Raw genomic sequence first — 20,137 nt, 5'->3', positions numbered from 1 at the left:
TTTTACATACTTTTTCTTTAACCCAATATATCCAAAAGATGTATAATTTCAACATGTGATCAAGACAGGTTGAGCATCCCGAATTAAAAAAATCTGAGCTTTGAAATTCTCCAAAATCCAGAAGTGCTTGAGTGCTGACATGACACCAGAAGAGGAGAGTTCCACCCCTGACCTCATGTTCTGGGTCACAGCCAACATGCAGCCGAAACTTTTGTTTCATGAACAAAATTATTTAAAATTTATATGAAGTTACCTTCAGGCTATGTATATATGGTGTATACAAAACCTATATGAATTTCATGTTTAAACTTGGGTCCCATCCCCAAGATATCTCATTTATGTATACACAAATAGCATTCCAAAAACAGAGCAAATGCGAAATCCAAAACACTTCTGGTCTGAAGCATTTCAGATAAGGGGTACTCAACCTGGTTAAAGTATGGAATATTTTGCATTCTTTTCTTCTTACTAAGTCTTAGAAACTCAGTGTGTATTTCACACTCACAGCACATGTCAATGTAGATTTAACCGCAATTCACACGTTTAATAGCCACAGCCAGTAGCTTCCTTACTAGACAGCACATGCCTGAAGGGCAGGGACTCAGTCTCCCCTGTTGCTCTGGGTTCCTGGGCCCAGACAGGAGCATACAGGAGCCAGAGCGGGTGCTCAGAACATGGTTATGATGAAAAAAAGTAGAATGTTGGCCGGGCACAGTGGCTTACGCCTATAATCCCAACACTTTGGGAGGCCGAGGTGGGTGGATCACCTGAGGTCAGGAGTTTGAGACCAGCCTGATCAACATGGTGAAACCCTGTCTCTATTCTAAAAAATACAAAAATTAGCCGGGCGAGGTGGCACATGCCTGTTAATCTCAGCTACTCGGGAGGCTGAGACAGGAGAATCGCTGGAACCCAGGAGGCAGAGGTTGCAGTGAGCCAAGATCGCACCACTGCACTCCAGCCTGGGCGACAGAGTAAGACTCTGTCTAAAAAAAAAGAAAAAGAAAGAAAAGTAGAATGTTAATGCATGGCTCAATCACTGGGTACCCCCGCAGGAGGGATGCACAGTCCAGGTGTGTGTGGGGGTGAATATGTGTCCCTGTGTGTTTGTGAGCTTGTGAGTGCCTTTGTAGTGTGCATGGATGAGAGAGTTCGGAGCTCTGAAATAAGACAAACTGTATCAATCCACCTCTTCCCTTTCGTTTGGAACTTGGCTGTTTTTCTGTGAAAATGGGGATGGGGACACCTTCTAATCATGGAATGTGGTTGGGAAGATTCAATGAGATGGTGCACACAAAAGCAGAGGGAGCTGACTGCACAGACGCTTCCTTTCCTCCCTTCCTCCTGCCTTCCAGCTCATGCACTTGGTCATTGTGCTGTGAGTAGAGTGCCCCATATGTGCCAGGCTCCGTGGGCACTTGCTCACTGCTGTATTTCTAGCTCTTAGCACGGTGTCTGACACATAACAGGCACTCAGCATAAATATTTAGTGAGTGAGTGAATGAATGAATGGGTATCAGGGAGATTGTAGCTGCTGCAGCCGTCAGTGCGCCCAGAAAACAGAGGAAGACTCCCTGCTGTGGGAGAGCCTGGCAGGGTGAGAGGGACGGGTGCAACTGTGCTGCCCTGGGACCCAGGCTGTGAGCTCCATCTACCTGTGTCCCCAGATCTGAGCAGCAGCAATTTGTGGTGGGTACAGCTGTAGGGACTGCTCAGCCTCTCTGCTAGGGGTGGAGATGGGTTCTTCTGAGGAGCTGATCCTGATTCCCTCCTCCTCGTAACATTTACACTGCAGAACAAGGCCTCGGGGTTCAGGTTGTTTGGCTTTGGAAATGAGTAAAAGGCATCACCCAGATTTATTTCTAAAATGGGCCTGGAAAATGTTCAGAGAAGAATTTATTTTTGCAAGTGGGCTTCCGCCAGACACAGATTGTATCTTTTGGGAAAATGCTGTCCTGACTAATGAGGGAGGGGAGGCACAAAGTAGGATCATGTGTTTTAATTCAAGGCCATTGCTAAGCAGGGGTCTGGGGCTGTGAGAGTAACTGGGGGTCCAGGAGGGGCTTAGGACCCAGCCCATGGAGGCTGAATGGGGCTGCAAAGGGCATGGCCTGAGCACTTTTCTCCTGTGGAGGAGCCCCCTCTCTTACTTCGAGTAACAGCTCTTCTGTAAAGTCAGGTAGAAAGTGGATTACAGGACGTCAAATCCCATGTCCAATGCACCAGGAAACCCTCTATTTAGGGAGTGCATGGCTCTCCATCATCTGAGACAGAACTGCTTGATGAGCCTGAATGTGGCTCTAGTGCCTCATCCTTTCCATATGAACAGTGGCACAGGTTCTGCTAAGCAAGGATGAGCTCCCTGGGCGAGGTCTCTAATTCGAGGTGAGGAGCAAGCCAACCGCAGAATCCTCAGGGGCCTTAATCTCCCAAGGGCTCTACTGACACTGAAGGTGGCCATGGCAACGCATCCACCTCATAGTAGCTCGTGATTGAAAAATGCATCAGGGAGGTCTGGGGAAAGCATCTCGACAAAGAAGCCCGCCTCACTCCCCTTTGCCCTGTCCTCCTCCCTGGACCTCTTCTGGGTGCTGGGGGAAGGATGGGTACAATGCAGCCAGGGTACAGAGGGAAGGTGCTGTGCCCAGGTTTTGCCCACATTAAGGGTGCACCATGAATGTGCCTTTGGCTAGTGGCTTCTTGCTTGTTCACCAGGATCTGGACCCCCTAACCCATGGACCCCCAGTCTTCACAGTGGCTGTAGCCACTTAGTCTCTACTATCCAGTGTCCTGATGTATCCCCAGTCACCACCCCTCCCCCCATCCCTACCGCCCTCCTAACAGCTGTGCGTCCTCTGCATTTCCGTCCATGGTCCTGCTTCCCACCCATCCTGCACTCCATGAAGGCAGCAAGGGGGGTCTGCAAGCTATTTTCAAGATATCAAAAAGCCCAGAGGAAACCATACATTTACCTCAATGACGTTCCCAGACTAAATAAAACATTAAGTTTATTTGCTTTGGGCTGGAGTCATATCAACTCAGTGTGGCAACTGTGGTTATCTTGACTGATCAGAAGCACTAATTGGCAGTTGGATGTCTTTGATAAATAAAACTCAAAGAAATAAATTATTATTCAATAAATGTAGTTTGTTAGGTAGTTAAAAGCCTTTAAAACATGCAATCCCTTGAGGAAAGAACTAAAAAGGTTCTTTTTGTGGTGAGAGAGGTGGGAACGTCTGATCTGCACCAACGTCATATTTGTATTAAAAAAAAAAGCACATACATTTTTCCATAGCCCTCTGATGCCAGATGTTTCATTGGTGAGTCTGACTTCACAGCATTCCTACAAATAATATGTTGTTCATGCCTGCTTTTCCCAGAGTGTGATTCACCAAACACTGCTAATAAGTGTTTCTTGGGAGTTCATATGAAAGGATCCATGACCAAAAACATTTGGGCAAAACTACTCAGCAAAATTAAACCATTTATTATGGAATTCTTCAGGGTTAATAGAGAATCTGAATTGCAAATCCACGAGAAGGAGATAGAGGATGCGGCATTTCCAGCTGCTAGCCTCAGGATCCATTTTACAAAGCACTGTTTCAAGTAACAAGTGTTCCACCAAGCACACTTTGGAACACACAATGTTCCTGATATGATGACATAGGTGACTCGAGACCCCACTGACAGCCATAGGGACAGACAAAAATAAAGAGGAGGAAGAGAGATGGCGAGGCAGCAGAGGGGCAGAGGCGAAGGCAGGCCCCAGGACAGGGTGGGCATTCCGAGCATTCCTGCTGCCAGTGCTCCCAGAACTGGACACTTGCTCCCCTGCAGAATGGAGCTGCCAACAGGAGAGAAACGGGTGTGGCTGACAGGCCATGCCATCCCAGAGAAGTGGACTCAAAAGAAATAGCTCAAGTGACCCCAGAAGGTTTTGCTTCACCCCAGTCCTCATCATGTCATCGCCTGTGAAAAGTGCAGAAAGTGGGAGTGCACCTTACAAGCCACCGACTCCTCCCTTCTTCAGGCCCTCTGAGTGACTCTTTCCTCCGGAGTCATCCAGCACCTGCACTGGGCAGCACCCAGCACTTCTGCGTGGCAGAAGAGCACACAAAGCCACCTCTTGGCTTGCCCACAGCACACACAACATGATTCTCCATGTATAGTTACGGTTGTGGCTATGTGACAGGTCCAGATGTAACATGAAAAATTAAGTGACACCTCCAGATGTTCCCTCCACATACACACAATTCCAAAGAGGCAAGAACCTGAAATAGTGCAGAGAAGGCCAATATGGAAGGGGAGAGTGTCGGTGTGCTCCTCAGGAGGCCTTCTCCGGGCAGACGCACAGACATTGGGCCGGGTCTGCTTTCTGGACCTCCTTTGAAGGGAAAAAATGCAGTGCCTCCCCAGGAGAGAGGAGACAGTGCCTGGTAGGCAGCTGCACAGGGAAGGAACAGGGGAAAAAGGAAAAGGACACACATTCAACTCCCATGACACACCAGGCCCTTTCACCCATACTCTTCTTTGTTTTTGTTTTTTTTTTTTCAGATGGAGTCTCGCTCTGTCACCCAGGCTGGAGTGCAGTGGCGTGATCTCGGCTCACTGCAAGCTCTGCCTCCCGGGTTCCCGCCATTCTCCTGCCTCAGCCTTCTGAGTAGCTGGGACTACAGGCGCCCGCCACCTCACCCGGCTAATTTTTTGTATTTTTAGTAGAGACGAGGTTTCACCGTGTTAGCCAGGATGGTCTCGATCTCCTGACCTTGTGATCCGCCCGCCTCGGCCTCCCAAAGTGCTGGGATTACAGGCGTGAGCCACTGCGCCCGGCCTCTTCTTTGTTTTTGTCTTCATTTTGAGATGGAGTCTTGCTCTGTCAAAGAGGTTGAAGTGCAGTGGTGCGATCTCAGCTCACTGCAGCCTCCACCTCCTGTGTTCAAGTGATTCTCCTGACTCAGTCTCCCGTGTACAGGCACCCTCCACCACTCTTGGCTAATTTTTGTATTTTTAGTAGAGATGGGGTTTCACTATGTTGGCCAGGCTGGTCTCGAACTCCTGACCTCAGGTGATCCACCTACCTCAGCCTCCCAAAGTGCTGGGATTAGAGGCAAGAGCCACTGCACCTGGCCCCCATATTCTTTTATTTCAAACTCATAGATGCCCAGGAAAGTAGCTTTATTACCCGCATTTTACAGATGAGAAACCAAGGCTCAGCAAGATCCATGGATAATTAATAAGCCTCTGTCTGGCTCCAAGCCCCACAGCTGCCCCCTATGCTATGCTGGCTCTAGGAAATCGGGAGACTTGATTTGCTTTCAGGAAGGTGGCTTCCCGGCCAAGAATTCTGTGAGAAGACCCGGGAGACACAGCAGAGAAGCTGAGGAGGGCTGTTTCAGAAGGAAGCTGACAAGTGCCTCTGTGGTCCTGGCTTCCCCAGTGTCCGAGGAAGAGAACATGAGGCAATGGCAGAACAAACAGGCAGGTGCAGGCTGATGGCTCCCAAGGCTCTGGCCAGAGAAGAGGCCATGCCACTGACTCTTCGGGTCGTGCCATTTGAACTTGCACACGCTCAGCAATGATGTGTTTTGGACATAGTTGAAAAGCTTCACCAGGAAGAATCTAGAAATTATTTCCGCTAGCGTTTTCTATTTGTGTGGAATTTTTCTCTTTGTATGGCAAATTCATATCTATATTCTCTTCTTATTCATGTGAACAGTCCTGGAGGTGATGAGTAGGTAAGTAAGTAATTAGGGTTTCCATCTGACAGATAAGCAAACTGTGGTTCAGGAAGCGAGGGAAAGACATTGTTTATGTCTGACAACTGGCTGATGGACAGAACTCTTACTTTCCCGTCTTTGTAATGCAAGGCAATAAATACCTAGTCTAGAAACAACGCTAAGATGAACCACTGAGTGACCTGAATAGCTGAGCCCAGTTAACATCTGTGGTGGAACGAGGACTCCAGGCCCCTGGCACCAGAGTCCCAGTTTCTTGTCCTCCTGCCATCCCGTTTCTAGACTTAACGTAAGAAGTCACCTTCCATAGCTTCCAAAGGCTTTCCACGCCAAGTGGCGTCCTGTCTTTGGAAATGCTTTCTGGTGTACCGAGAGATGATCACCAAGAGTCACACTGACCAGGATTTGGTGACTTCATGTGCAAGCTATCTTCCTCCCAGTCAGTTTCTGGAATTTACCCAGAGGTCTTGTGGAACCACACGTCGATGACTGTTTAGTAAATTGACCCTGGCATTAACAGTAAATTTAATGCCAGCACTTCTTCCCAGCGACCTTATTTGTTGAGTCAGACTTAATTCGATCACAATCTTTCTGAGATCAAGGATCCAAGTCCCTGGGTGGTGTGTGTCTGAGGGATTCTCAGACTGCGTACTGCAACTCAAATGCCTTAAGTGATGGGAAAAAATTCTGCCAATCAGCAGTTTGGCTGCCTTTAGTATTATTATCATTTTTTTTTTTACACAGTAAACTCAACCACGTACTTTGGAAGGCAGACATTAATTTATCATTAGTTTTCTATGAGTGTTGTCATCAAACATTGGTAGGATTGAGTGAAACTGAAATTCATCTGAAGGGGAAAACATTCTAAAATCTCTGACAGGGACAAGCAACCAGTTTAGGGCAGTTGAATTTTGGAGCTCAGTGATTTCCATTTGTTATTGACACAACTTCTATTCTGTGAGAATAGAAAAGGGCCGATTATGAAGTTCCTTATCACATATCAGTGACAGAGACGACCGGCATTTTAAGACACAAGAAGAGAGAGTTATAGAGTTATCAAGTCATGAAGATAAGGAAAAAAGAAACGAGTTAAAATAAATAAGCACTTTGGAGCCCACATTAAGTAAACAACACTTTTTAATTAAGAAAGAAATTTAAAGCATGAAAGAAAAGAAAAGGGGCTTAAAGGCAATTTCTGTTAGTGTGAGATATTTTCAGGAAAGAATTGGGGCAACCAAGGATTATTATTTTCTTAAGCTTTTGATTGAAATCTCAGACTTTCATCCCTTCTTCAGTTAGAAAATCAAGAGACCAGGGGCTCAACCTCCAACGAGGGGAAACTAAAGGCTGAAAATAAGCTGAGGCTATAGAGATTCCTGGGAGGTGGTCAGTGGGAGGGAGATGGCTGCTCAACCAGTCTTCTGAGTAACCGGGTTTTTCCTGCCTGGCCTTCTGCCTTGGCCACACAGAACATCAGATCACATCTGACTCCACACCTGCCCTTCCAGGATTCCTGCCAGAGCTGTCCCCTCCCAGTGGGCCAGCCTCAAGCCCTCCCTCCCGCAGGCTCGGTCGAGCTCTCCTCCCTGCAGCTGCCAGAGGCAGCTGTCTCATGGCCACGTGTGGCTCTGCCCCCTGGTAAGAGCGCAGACTCCTTGGGGCAGAGTCCATTTCTTTTTCTTTTTCTTTATTTCTTTTTTTTTTTTTTTTTTTTTGAGAGGGAGTCTTGCTCTGTCGCCAGGCTAGAGTGCAGTGGCATGATCTTGGCTCACTGTAGCCTCCACCTCCCGGGTTCAAGCAATTCTCCTGTCTCAGCCTCCCAAGTAGCTGGGATTACAGGCATCCACCACCTCGCTTGGATAGTTTTTGTATTTTTAGTAGAGACGGAGGTTTCCCCATGTTGGCCAGGCTGGTATAGAACTCCTGACCTCATGATCCACCCACCTCGGCCTCCCAAAGTGCTGGGATTACAGGCATGAGCCACCGCGCCCACCCCATTTCTTATTCTTTACAGACATCCCACATACAAGACTGCTGAAATTGGCTTCTGAACGATACAGGTAGTTCAGCTCCTTGCCAGGTAAAAAGAATTCACTAAAATCTCAAACATTAAAAAAAAAAATCTATTTTCCCATTGGGGAAAAAAACTCTCTTGGCTGCGTAGGGGTCCTTTATTAAGTCCACACCATGTAATATTATGCAGCCATTACAAAGAATGAGTAGGGACCCGGACCGAGGCGGAGGCCAGGGCAGCACATCCAGGAGCGGAGTCCGCGCTCGCTGCTGCCATGTGGGACAGCTGAGACAAGGATGTGTACCCTGCGCCCCTGCGCCACACGCCAGCACTGTCATCACTGACTTGGCTGCCCAACCCCGTCGTCTACCTGATGAAGGCCTTCGACCTCCTAGTGGACCGACCCATGACCCTCATGAGAGTTGATAGAGTGGCAACACGCAAAGAGCAGGTTTTACAACTACCACCGGCAGTACTGCCGCGTGCTGGGCATCACTGAGCGCAAGGAGAAGGACATCTTGTGTGTCAGGCCTCTGAGCCCAAGCTAAGCCATCATATCCCCTGTGACTGGCACGTATACATCCAGATGGCCTGAAGCAACTGAAGATCCACAAAAGAAGTGAATATCCTTAACTGATGATATTCTACCATTGTGATTTATTTCTGCCCCACCGTAACTGATCAATGTACTTTGTAATCTCCCCCACCCTTAAGGAGGTTCTTTGTAATTCTCCCCACCCTTGAGAATGTACTTTGTGAGATCCACCCCCTGCCCGCAAAACATTGCTCCAAACTCCACCGCCTATCCCAAAACCTATAAGAACTAATGATAATCCACCACCCTTTGCTGACTCTTTTTTCGGACTCAGCCCACCTGCACCCAGGTGAAATAAACAGCCTTGTTGCTCACACAAAGCCTGTTTGGTGGTCTCTTCACATGGACACGTGAAACATTGTGCATATATGAAGCCGAAATGCAGTGGAGGAGGGACCACAAAGTCGATCAAGAAATCGTCAGTATTATCCAGGAGCGGCTCAAGGCCTGTCAGTAGTGGCAAGAAGACAACTACAGGCAGAACTGGGCCAAGGAAGTGGAGCATTCACCCAGGTGGCTAAGGCTTACCACGACCGCTCTCAGGACCTGGGGGCCCACCATTCTGCCAGGAAGTGCCCGGCCAAACAGAAGCAGAGGATGCTGGAAGACAGAAAAGCTGCAGAAGAGGCCACCGCTGCTGCCTCCTGAGGCAGCTGTGGGTGCCCCTGCTGTATGGCTGTGCTTGACTGTCGCTGTGTTGCTGAAATAAAACCCTGCAACCTGGAAAAAAAACAAAAATGAGTAAGAGGCAGGGCACGGTGGCCCAGGCCTGTAATCCCAGCACTTTTGGAGGCCAAGGCAGGCAGATCTCTTGAGCTTAGGAATTTAAGACCAGCCTAGGCAACATGTCGAAACCCCATCTCTACAAAAAATATGAAAATTAGCCAGGTTCAGTGGTACATGCCTGTAGTTCCATCTACTTGAGAGGCTGAGGTGAAAGGATCAATTGAGCCTTGGGGGCGAGGCTGCAGTGAGCTGTGACTGCACCACTGCACTCCAACCTGGGCAAGGGAGTGAGACTCTGTCTCAAAAAAAAAAAAAAATGAATGAACAAGATTGATATCTACTCATCTGAAGGTATTTTTCACAGTGTATTTATCGTTAGGTGAGCAAAACAAATAGCAGAGAATTGTATATGGTATGATCCAATTTTTGTAAAATAGTGACGAAAAGTAATGACAACTTTTATGTGTGAATATGTTTGAATGAACAAGGAGAAAAGTAGTTTTCAATAGCTGGTACCGAGGCTCCAGGCATAGGGAAAGGGACTGAAAGGATGTAAGAAAAAAGCAGTTTTAAAGAAAGCACTTACAAATAAGCACAAAAATGCATGCATCTGTGTAGTTATTGCAGGTTATCATGTAAAAGTAAAATTAAAACATACACAAACCCTTAAAGGTCAACTTTAGAGTTTTAAAGTAATTGTGGTACAAACACACTTTGAAATTTCTCCTGCCCGTAAATGAAGACAGAAGAATGTGAGGGGAGGAGGGACCTGAGGGGGGGAGGGACAAGAGCAAGGGAGGGACAGGAGGCAGGGAGGGACCTGAGGGGGGGAGGGACCTGAGGGAGGGAGGGACACGAGGATAGAAGGGACCTGAGTGGGGAAGGGACTTGAGAGGGGGCGGGACCTGAGTGGGGAGGGACATGAGGGGGCGAGGGACACAGTGGTGGGAGAACACAAGGTGAGGAAGGATAGGAGGTTGGGAGGTACCTGAGGGGGAGGAAGACATGAGGCGAGAGGGACCTGAGATGGGAGGGACCTGAGATGGGAGGGACATGAGGAGGGGAGGGACCTGAGAGGGGGAGGGACACAAAGGGAGGAGGGACACAATGGGGGGAGGGACACAAGGGGAGAGGGACATGAGTGGGGGAAGGACAGGAAGTGGGGAGGGACCTGAAGTCGGGGGACCTGAGTGGGGAGTTCTGACTGAGGAGGAGGAGCACAGGGCCCCTGTTGAGGGGAAGGACAGTTAAAGACAGAAAACAGGTTTTCTCCTTTTCCTTCCTCCTCCTCTCTTTTCTCTTCACCTCCTTCTCCCCTCCTCTCTTTCTCCCCCTCTGCACCCTCCCCTCCTCTTCCTGCCCTCTTCCTCTCCCTCCTCCTCCTCCAGGAAACTCTGCCTGGCTGAGTGGGATGTTCTTTACCCAGGGCGTGTCTGTCTCCAGAGAGCTGGTGAGCCTTTAGGGAGAGGGCAGGCCAGGTCTCACTCCTCCTCCTGCCCTTCCCAGGATCTGTGAGATAAGTGACTCATCCAAGGTCACAAAATTTATTAACCCAAAAAACAGGCCTAAGATCCCACTCCCCCAACCCACAGGCCCCAAGCCACTGCATCAGGTGGCTGGAAATCAACATGGGCAGATGTTCTGACTGCTCAGAAACCCCTGTGGCAGGAATTGCTCTGCGGGCCTCTCATAAAGGGAAGGCACCTCCAGTCCCGCCTCCCTGGGAGCCCATTGCTGAGTTTTCATTTTCCTGCTGGGATGGCTCAGGGAGCACTGGGTCCTGGCACTTTGTGCCTCAGAGACGCTTCCAAACAAGCCACCTGGTCCTTTGACCACATGGTGGCTGCCTGGGAACACTGGTTGGCTTCCTCTACCTCTCCGTACCCTTCCTCCGGCCACAGTATGTCTCCCCAAGGGCTATTAGGATGGAGGGTGCCTGGTGGGGGGTGGGTAACCTGCCAAGGCCTGCTCCCCACCCACCGTGGCCTCTGCCTGCGAGAACTCAAAGGGGTTACAGAAGTCTGCAGGGGTCCCCAGGAGAGTCTCCAATGCCCCTTCCCCATGCTCTCGAGCTCAGTGGATACCCCGTTTCTGTTTATTTGCACGAGGTAGAAACTTGGGACTCAATTCTGACAATTCCTTCTCTTTCATCCCATGGGAATTCATGGCCAAGCCTTGCCCTTTTCATCTCCCAAATGTCCCCCGAGCCCATTCCTCTCCCACCATCCCTGTCCAAGTTGCCCCCATCTCCTGGCTGGACCCCTGCAGGGGCCCCAGGTGCACCCCTGTTTCTCTTCTGCCTCCCTCCCAGCCAGCTGACTGGGGTTGTCTGGAGTCTGGAGGGGAGGCCAGGGGGTATGGCTCCTTCAACACAGTTTCTCCCAGGCAGCTGGGGCGGAGACCTAGTGCTCCAGGCCATTCTCCACTAACAGCCAGCATGATTGTCCTGAAATAAAAATTGGATCTGTTACTCCCCTTTTTAAACCCGCAAAGGATTCCCAGGTGGCTCCTCTGATCAAGACACACCGTCTACCTCTCCCAGCCTCAAGAGGCCAACCCAGCCCACTCACCTCTCCTGGGAACCGCTCCCTTCCATGCCCCCAGCTCTGTGTTCATCCTTCCAGACCCCAGGCAAGCGCTCAGGAAGCCGTTTTCTCTTCCTTCTTTACCCTTCCCTGTTTCTAATCATGCATGGATGAACATGATCATTTGATACATGTCTTCCTGTATCGGAATTTGTCATTGTCACAGCACATGCTAATCATTCCAGAATATTTATTGAATTGAAGGGCTAGAGAATTGCAATTGCATTCAGGTGAAGGCAGTGACTGTGGATACAGGATTGGAAAGATCGGGACCCCCAAACTCAGGATTCCAGGAAGCGTTCTTGAAAAGGGGGCCATCTTCATTCACAGCTGAAAGACTAACAGGACATCTTCAGGCCAGGGCACTGGGGCAGGAGGGGTATTCTTTGCTGGTAGCAGGTGCGAACAAGGCCCTGGTGGCTGGGAGGATAGAACAATAAGTAATCCACGGGAAATGGTGAAAGGGAGATAAGAGAGGACCAATGGGCTGGGATCAGGTTATCCGGAGCCTTCAGCTCAAAGCTGAGAAGACTGGGCTTGGTGCTGTGGGCCACGTGGAATCCTGGAACACTGATTTTAGCATGGAGAGCCCCTCACTGGTATTCCTAGCACAGGTGCAGTACACAAGCATCATTGCTGGAAGGGACCCAAGCTCATTCAAGCCCAGCCCTTTTACCTGGCAGATGAGAAAGTTGAGAGAGAGAGTGACTTCCTCAAGGTCACACAGCTGACAGCCAGTGTGGTACTCTTTTCTAAAGAAAATAAGGATCATCTCAATCAGGTGTCCACCTGATTTGAGCTCCTCATCATTCTTTCTCCTTGTCACTCCCAACAGCCAACTTTCTTTTTTCTGATGTTGGAAAATAAGTTTGTTCATAAAAGTATTCCTCCTGGCTCCTGCTCTGTTGGCCCTAGCTGCTTAGAAGACCTGGCTTCCTGGCCTAAGTAACTGTGTGTACTCACACATAACGGGACCTGGTTCAGTCCCTCCCCTCTGTGTACCTTACTTTCCAGTCTATGCTGCTAACCCCAGGCTTCCAGGAGAATCAGTGCAGGGAAAGCCCTCTGCCTGGCCAGGCATAATACAGATGAATGTGCAAAGGCCCTGTGGCACCCTTGGGCTAATAACTTCACCCAGCCAGCGAGGCCCAGAAGTGACCATGAAGACCCTTTTGGAAACTCTGACAGTAACTCTCCAGGTTAGCTTAGCTAGACATTCCTTCTCTTTTCTTTTCCTTTCTTTTCTTTTTCTTTTTCTTCTTTTTGTTTTCTGAGAGAAGATCTCATGCTGTCTCCCAGGCCAGAGTGCAGTGGCACAATCATGGCTTACTGCAGCCTCGACCGCCTGGGCTCAAGTGATCCTCCAGCCTCAACCTCCTGAGTAGCTGGGGCTACAGGCATGCACCACCACACCTGGCTAGATTTTTTGTTTTAATTATTTGTGGAAACAAGGTCTCACTATGTTACTCAGGCTGGTCTCAAACTCCTGGGTTCAAGTAATTCTCCCACCTCAGCCTCTCAAAGTGCTGGGATTGCAGATGTGAGCCAGTGTGTCAGGCCTTAGCTGGCCATTTCTAAATTATTTTTAACACCTGTCCTCAGATGTCAGAAAGAAGCAAATGGTGGTGCCAGGGCACCTGAGCCACTGGTGGGCTTTGTCCACGCATGAGGATCAAAGAGGAAAAGAAGAAATGCCCACCAACTGCAGCCCGTCACGGTTCCTCTTTTAAACCCTATTAGATCATATCGTCCCCAAGGATTGACTCTGTTCCTCCTTAAAGGACTTGTGAGTCATTATTTTTTCTGAAAACTTACTTTACAAATGAAGGAATCCCCACAGCAACCGTTCTATGTCCTTGGAGGCAAGAGAAGGAAGTACAGTGAGAGTCTCCCGGTCTCCCGAGGAGCCAAGGCCTCTTGTTTATAGACGTCTGAGAGACCACGAAATTGGCCTGATCTTCAGATTTCAGTTGAGGCAGAGGCTAAAAGGAACATCTACATGGAGAGCATAGCCAGGGATGTCAGCACCAGAGCAACACGTAGGGAGCGCAGAGGAGGCCTGGGCCGCCTTGAGGTCTGCAGGCCGGGGAGACCCGCCACCTGATCTCCTCAGGAAGTGGCTGGGCCTAGGCCTGGCCCCAGACTCCTCCCCAGGCTGCTCTGGGGGGGGACTTCCCTCCTTTCCCTTTCTTCCCTTTTCGCCTTCCTTTTTTTCCCCTTGTATCGCAAAGCATCTCCTCTGTCCTTGACAGAATGGGAAGAGAACTAGAAAAACCACCACAGGTCACTGTTGGTCTCTGGCGCTCAATTCACGGGGAGGAAACCTGGCTGGGCGCCCTCCTTCCGGGCGAGCAGGAACGGAGGGGCTGTGCTGGTCCCAGTAGAGGAGTGGGGCATGTGTGTGTTCATGTGTGTCGTGCATGTGTGTGTGTTCATTTGTGTCATGCATGTGTGTGTGCGTGTGTGTGTGCGTGCATGTGTGCTTGCATGTGTGTGCATGTGTGTGTGTCGTGTGTGCACGTGTGTGCGTGCGTGTGTGCATGTGTGTGTGGATGTGTGTGTGCTGTCACCGCGGTGATGACGGCCTGGTGCCATCAGCTCTCTAGAGAGCAGTCTCTCTCTTCCCACACCACCCGCCACTGCTCCTGCCGCCCTCCCCTGGAATCAACTTAGACGAGCACCTGTTTATAGCTTCAGGGGTTTCTACAGGGCCCCGGCAGGCAAGTGGCCAAGATGGGCTTCAACTCCTGACTCAGGAACTCTCATATCTCCTCCCACCCACCAGCCCACCCTGAAACCTCCAAGGCACAGAGAAGCAAGGGGCTGGGAAGTGGAGGGTCTGGGCCGAGCCCAGTTGGAGGCAGAGGGCGCTTTCCCACCGTCTGGGGGTGCGCCTGTCCCTCTCCTGTTAGGCTAGGTGCCTTCCGCGGCCTGCCTGGTCCACACCACCCTCCTCCGTTCTGGGTCCGGGTCCCATTCCGGCCTGCCCTGCTCACCTTGACCAGCCACACCCACTTTGCTTTGGGGCTTCGCATGGGGAGCCCAGTGGAAGGGAATGACAGGGTCTCAGGCTAGGTGGGGGCATGGGTCTCCTCAGCACCGCCCGCCCGCTGCCTCCTGGCTTCCATCTCTCACAGCAGGAGCAGGGCCACCACCTGCCGCCTGAGCTCGTGCCAGCTGTTTCCCCCTCCCCCAGGACAGACCCTCACCTGGGGGTTGGGTTTGCCCACCCCTGGGGACCCCGGGGAGGGAGGGAGGGGAGCGGGAGGAAGGGGAGGCACAGCCACCCCGGGGGAGGGGTAGGAAACCCGGATACTCTCTACCTGTTTCCTACCTGGACACCCAGAGCTCGAGGCAGCAGACCCCAGACTCCAGGAGCTTTCCTCTGCAGGGCGGCGGGGCGTCCACACCCAGGTACGCGGGGCCGGGCCACCGTCAGCCGCTTCTCCCCAGCTGTGCTCCGCGTGTTGACCGCGTGTGCTTGGGCTGCAGTTTGCTCCTCGTGGCGTGCCCTGCTCACTGCTCACCATCCCGAAGAAAAAGAGAAATGAGAGCCCTTGTTCCCCACCCATATTTTAAGGGAAAAATACTGTGCAAAGGGCTTCACATGCGTCTCCGTTTGCAAGCTCCACGATGGCTGCTCTCAGTACCACCTCCTTCTTCTTCAGTGTCCCTTCCTGTTCACCATCCATTCACCGCACATTTCCTCAGCACCACTCTATGCCTCGGCCTGTATCTGTTACTGGGAAAAAGACAAGTTCCTGTGCTCAACTCTGATCAACTGTTGCTGAGGAAGGAATCAATCCCTTGGGGAGGCTGCCCACCAGGGGCGGATGAGATGCGGGAGTGTGCGGCTACCGCCCTTCTCCCTCCTCTTTCCTCCCTCCTCCCTCCCTCCTCCCTCTTCCTTCCTCCTTCCTCCCTCTTCCTTCCTTCACTGGGGCCTGCTTTACTTTCTGGAGTCAGGTTTAACTGTGTCCATTCAGGCTGCTATAACAAAAATACCATAAATTGGTTGGCTTTTAAACAGTAGAAATGTACAGCTCACAGTTCTGGAGGCTGGGAAGTCCAAGATCAAGGTGCTGGTAGATCTGGTATCTAGTAAGGGCCTGATTTCTGGGTCATAAAAAGCCTTTCTTTATTATTATTATTATTATTATTATTATTATTATTATTATTATTATTATTTTATTTTAAAGACGGGGTCTTTCTTTGCTGCCCAGGCTGGAGTGCAGTGGTGCAGTCATAGTTCACTACAACCTCAAACTCCTAGGCTCAGGCAATCCTCCCAGCCTCCTGAGTAGCTGGGCCTACAGGCACACACCGCCACACCAGGCTAATTTTTTTTAAAGATGGAGTCTCATGCTGTTGCCCAGGCTGGAGTGCAGTGGCACGATCTCAGCTCCCAGCAATCTCCACTTCCCAGGTTCAAGCAATTCTCCTGTCTCAGCCTCCCAAGTAGCTGGGACTACAGGTGCACACCACCACATCCAGCTAGTTCTTGTATTTTTAGTGGAGTTGAGATTTCACTGTGTTGGCCAGGCTGGTCTTGAACTCCTGACGTCAAGTGATCTGCCTGCCTCAGCCTCCCAAAATGCTGGGATCACAGGCATGAGCCATTGTGCCTGGCCTAATTTTTGTATTTTTTGTAGAGACGAGGTTTCCCTATGTTGCCCAGGATGGTCTTGAACTCCTGACCTCAAGTGATCCTCCCACCTTGGCCTCCCAAAGTGCTGGGATTACAGGCAAGAGTCATCACGCCTAGCCAGCCACTTCTCACTGTAACCTTACATGGCAAAAGAAACGATGGTTCTCTCTGGGGCCTCTTTCATAAGGGCATTAATCCCATTCATGGAACTTCACTCCTTATGGCCCAACCTTCTCCTCAAAACCCTGCCTCCTAATATCATCGACTTGAGGGTTAAGATTTCAACATATGAATTCTGGGGGACACAGACATTAAGACCACAGCAAACAGTAAGCTTCTTCATCTTACTAATGCATATCCCTGGGGCGAAGTTTGACCCTGGATAATGAAATGAGTGGTTAGTTGTTCAAATGTCACCCATAATGCCACAGAAATGGGGCTCTTCCCTCAGGCTAAGCACAGCTCTCTCTAGCCTTGTTGGTGGACTGCCTAGGTGTTGGGCTTGCCTTCCCCACTAGGCTGAAAGTGATTTGAAAGCTCTCTCCTAACCTCCATCCCCACCAATGTACCTTAGAAATCTCAGTGATTGACCCCCTGCCTGGCACAGAGTAGATTGAAAACAGTATGGAAGTGACCAGACCTTACCCGATGGGCAGAGGGAGCTCAGAGATGGGAACAGAGCTGGTCCTAGGGCACCCAAGGGGCATATCCTGGCCATGCCACTTCCCACCTGGATAGGCTCTGTCCTGAACATCATCGACTGTAACACAGGAATAACAATGCCCACGTCATGGGATTGCCAGGAGGATCATAGATTATGTACAGAAAACTGGAGCAACAGGTGGCAGACACTCTCCCACAGAGGGTTCTCTAAAGCGGCTCTCAGATTTGGAGTTGAAATTTCCAAGGAAGAGGTTCCCAGTCAACAAGCATTTTTTGACTGAAGCAAAAACTACTGTGAACCCAACACTGTTCTAAAAAATAAAGTAAATTTAAAAAGAAAAGGGAGCTTTAGGATCAATGTGGAAGTTCCTGATCCTCTGTGCTAAGTGCTGGGGCACTGAGGCCTGAGAACAAGGGCGCGATGACTGAGGAGCAGGGAAGGAGAGAGCAGAGGTGGGCAGGACCAGATGGGGGAAGAGAACCTAGAGGGGCCAGGCGGGGCCTCACAGTGGGGACCGAGTGGGGAGCAGAGGGCCCTGCAGAGATTCACCCATAGACCAAGCTGGAGAACACAGCTTCTGCTGGTGGATTCTACGACTGCCAGAATGGTGGCTTTGACTTAAAGCCAAGGAGGGTGGCTTTAAGGCTTGGAAGGAATAGGCTCCCTCTTCAACGACCCTGGGAGAAGAAAGAGGGAGATGAGCCAAGGGCTGGGGTCAGCAAGAAGTCCCACACCCAAGCGGGGCTGAGGAGAGGGTTCCCTGGAGCAGAGGCAAGTGACAGCAGGGGCACCCCCAGAAATGACTTGTCCCAGAAATGACACCAAGTCATTTCTGGGGGTGACCCCGCTGACTTGGGCCTGAAAAAGGTAAGGCAGGGCTGAGGCCACCCTGGCATGCATGTGGCAAGTGGAGGGCAAGCATGAAGTGCCACTTCAGGCCCAGGAAGGCCAGTGGGCAGGGGCTTTTGGTCAGTGTGTCCCATAGAGAGATCCCATCTCTATGAAAAGTTTAAAAAACACAGTGTGTCTCACTTCCGTACAGTGAGTACGGAAGGCTTTTCCTGCTTCCAAATGAAGTGAGGTTCTGACTTCAATGATCAGGAACTTACACGTTGATTAATCCTAAATTATTTTTTTCTGTTTTAATACACTTTATTTTTTAGAGCAGTTTTAAATTCACAGTAAAATTGAGCAGAAAATATAGAGATTCCCCACATACTCCCTGAGCCCATGCATGCATCGCAGCCCTCGTTATCAACACTCCCACCAGAGCGGTACATTTGTTGCAATTGGTGAACCTACACTGACACGTTATAATCACTCAGAGTCCACTGTCACTCAGTTTACATTAGGGTTCACTCTTGGTGTTGCATAGTCTATGGGTTTGCACACATTTCTAACATGTGTCCACCAGTATAGTAATATACACCGTAGTTCCAAAATATACAGAGAACTCTTACAACTCAAGAATCCAGCCTGGGCAACAGAAGGAGACCTCATCTCTACAAAAAATAAAAAATTAGCAAGGCATGGTGGTACATGCCTGTAGTCCCAGTTACTTGAGAGGCCGAGGTGGGAGGATAGCTTGAGCTCAGGAGGTCAAGTCTGCAGTGAGCTGCACTCCAGCCTGGGTGACAGAGCAAGACCCCATCTCAAAATAAAAACAGAAACTCAACAATGAGAAAACAGACAACGTGATTTTACAGTGGACCAGAGACCTTTATAGACGCCTCACCAAAGAAGTTATACAGATGCAAAATAAACATGCAAAGATGCTCCACATCATATGTTATCAGGGAAATGCAAATTAAAACACCAATACCACTGCACACCTATGAGAACAGCCAAAGTCCAGAAAAGCAACAACATCCAGTGCTGGTGAGGATGTGAGGCAACAGGAGCTCTCATTCATTGCTGATGAGAATGCAGACACTTTGGAAGACAGCTGGGCAGTATCTCACAAAACTAAGCATACTCCTACCATCCCAGCCAGCAATCACACTCCTTGGTATTTACTCAGAGGGGTTAAAAACTTATATCCATGCAAAAACCCACCCATGAATGTTTATAGCAACTTTATTCATGATTGCTGAAACTTGGAAGCAACCGAGATGTCCTTGTGCAACCAAGATGTATGTGACTGGATACATAAACTGTGGTACATCCAGGCAACAAAATATTGTTCAGCACTAAAAAGGAGCTACCAAGCCATGACAAGACATGGAGGAAATTTATTGTCAAGTGAAATAAGCTCATCTGAAAAGGATACGGACTGTATGATTCCAACTAGATGACATTCTGGAAAAGATAAAACTATGGAGACAGTAAAAAGATCAGCGGTCGCCAGGGCTTAGAGGGAGGGAGGGATGAGTAGGTCTGCAACACAGAAGATTTTTAGGATACTGAGTTCCTTTTTTATTTTATTTTATTTATTTTTGAGACAGAGTTTCCCTCTTGTTGCCTAGGCTGGAGTGCAATGACACGATCTCGGCTCATCGCAACCTCTGCCTCCAGGGTTCAAGCGATTCTCCTGCCTCAGCCTCCCGAGTAGCTGGGATTACAGGTGCCTGACACCATGCCTGGCTAATTTTTCTATTTTTAGTAGAGACAGGAGTTTCGCCATGTGGGCCAGGCTGGTCTCGAACTCTTGACCTCAGGCGATCTGCCCGCCTTGGCCTCCCAAAGTGCTGGGATTACAGGCGTGAGCCACCGCGCCTGACTGTGAGTTCCTTTTTTAAAAGATGAAATGCTACAGCCCAAATGCCCATCAGTGGATGCATGGATAAACCAAATGAGACATCGCCATACAATTATTCGGTCACAAAAAAGAATGAAGTATTTACACATGCTACAGCTCGAATAAGCCTCAAAAACATTGGGCTGAGTGCAATAAGCCTGGCCAGAAAAGGTCACATATTGTATGATTCCATGTATATGAAATATCCAGAAGAGGCAAATCCATACAAACGAAAAGCAGATTCGTGTTGGCCAGGACCCCAGGGAAGGAGGGGATGGGGAAGTAACTGCTTAATGGGTGTAGCATTTTCATTTGGGGTGATGAAAATATTTTGAAGTGTGATACAAGCGGAATATCCTAAATTCACAATGTTGACATTCAACATCGTGAATGTCATTAAATCCCGCTGAATTGTATACTTTAAAATGGTTAA

General features: G+C 49.6%; 1 pseudogene; it reads left to right on the top strand.

Annotated features, from left to right (window-relative positions):
* Positions 1-8,023: 8,023 nt before the first annotated feature.
* On the top strand, positions 8,024-8,992 carry LOC100431436 (NADH dehydrogenase [ubiquinone] 1 beta subcomplex subunit 10-like; annotated as a pseudogene).
* Positions 8,993-20,137: the final 11,145 nt, after the last annotated feature.

Source organism: Pongo abelii, chromosome 16 (genome assembly GCF_028885655.2).
Source record: "Pongo abelii isolate AG06213 chromosome 16, NHGRI_mPonAbe1-v2.0_pri, whole genome shotgun sequence".
NCBI lineage: Eukaryota > Metazoa > Chordata > Mammalia > Primates > Hominidae > Pongo > Pongo abelii.
Note: the sequence above shows the minus strand (reverse complement) of the source record. Positions and strands in the feature narration are given on the sequence as shown.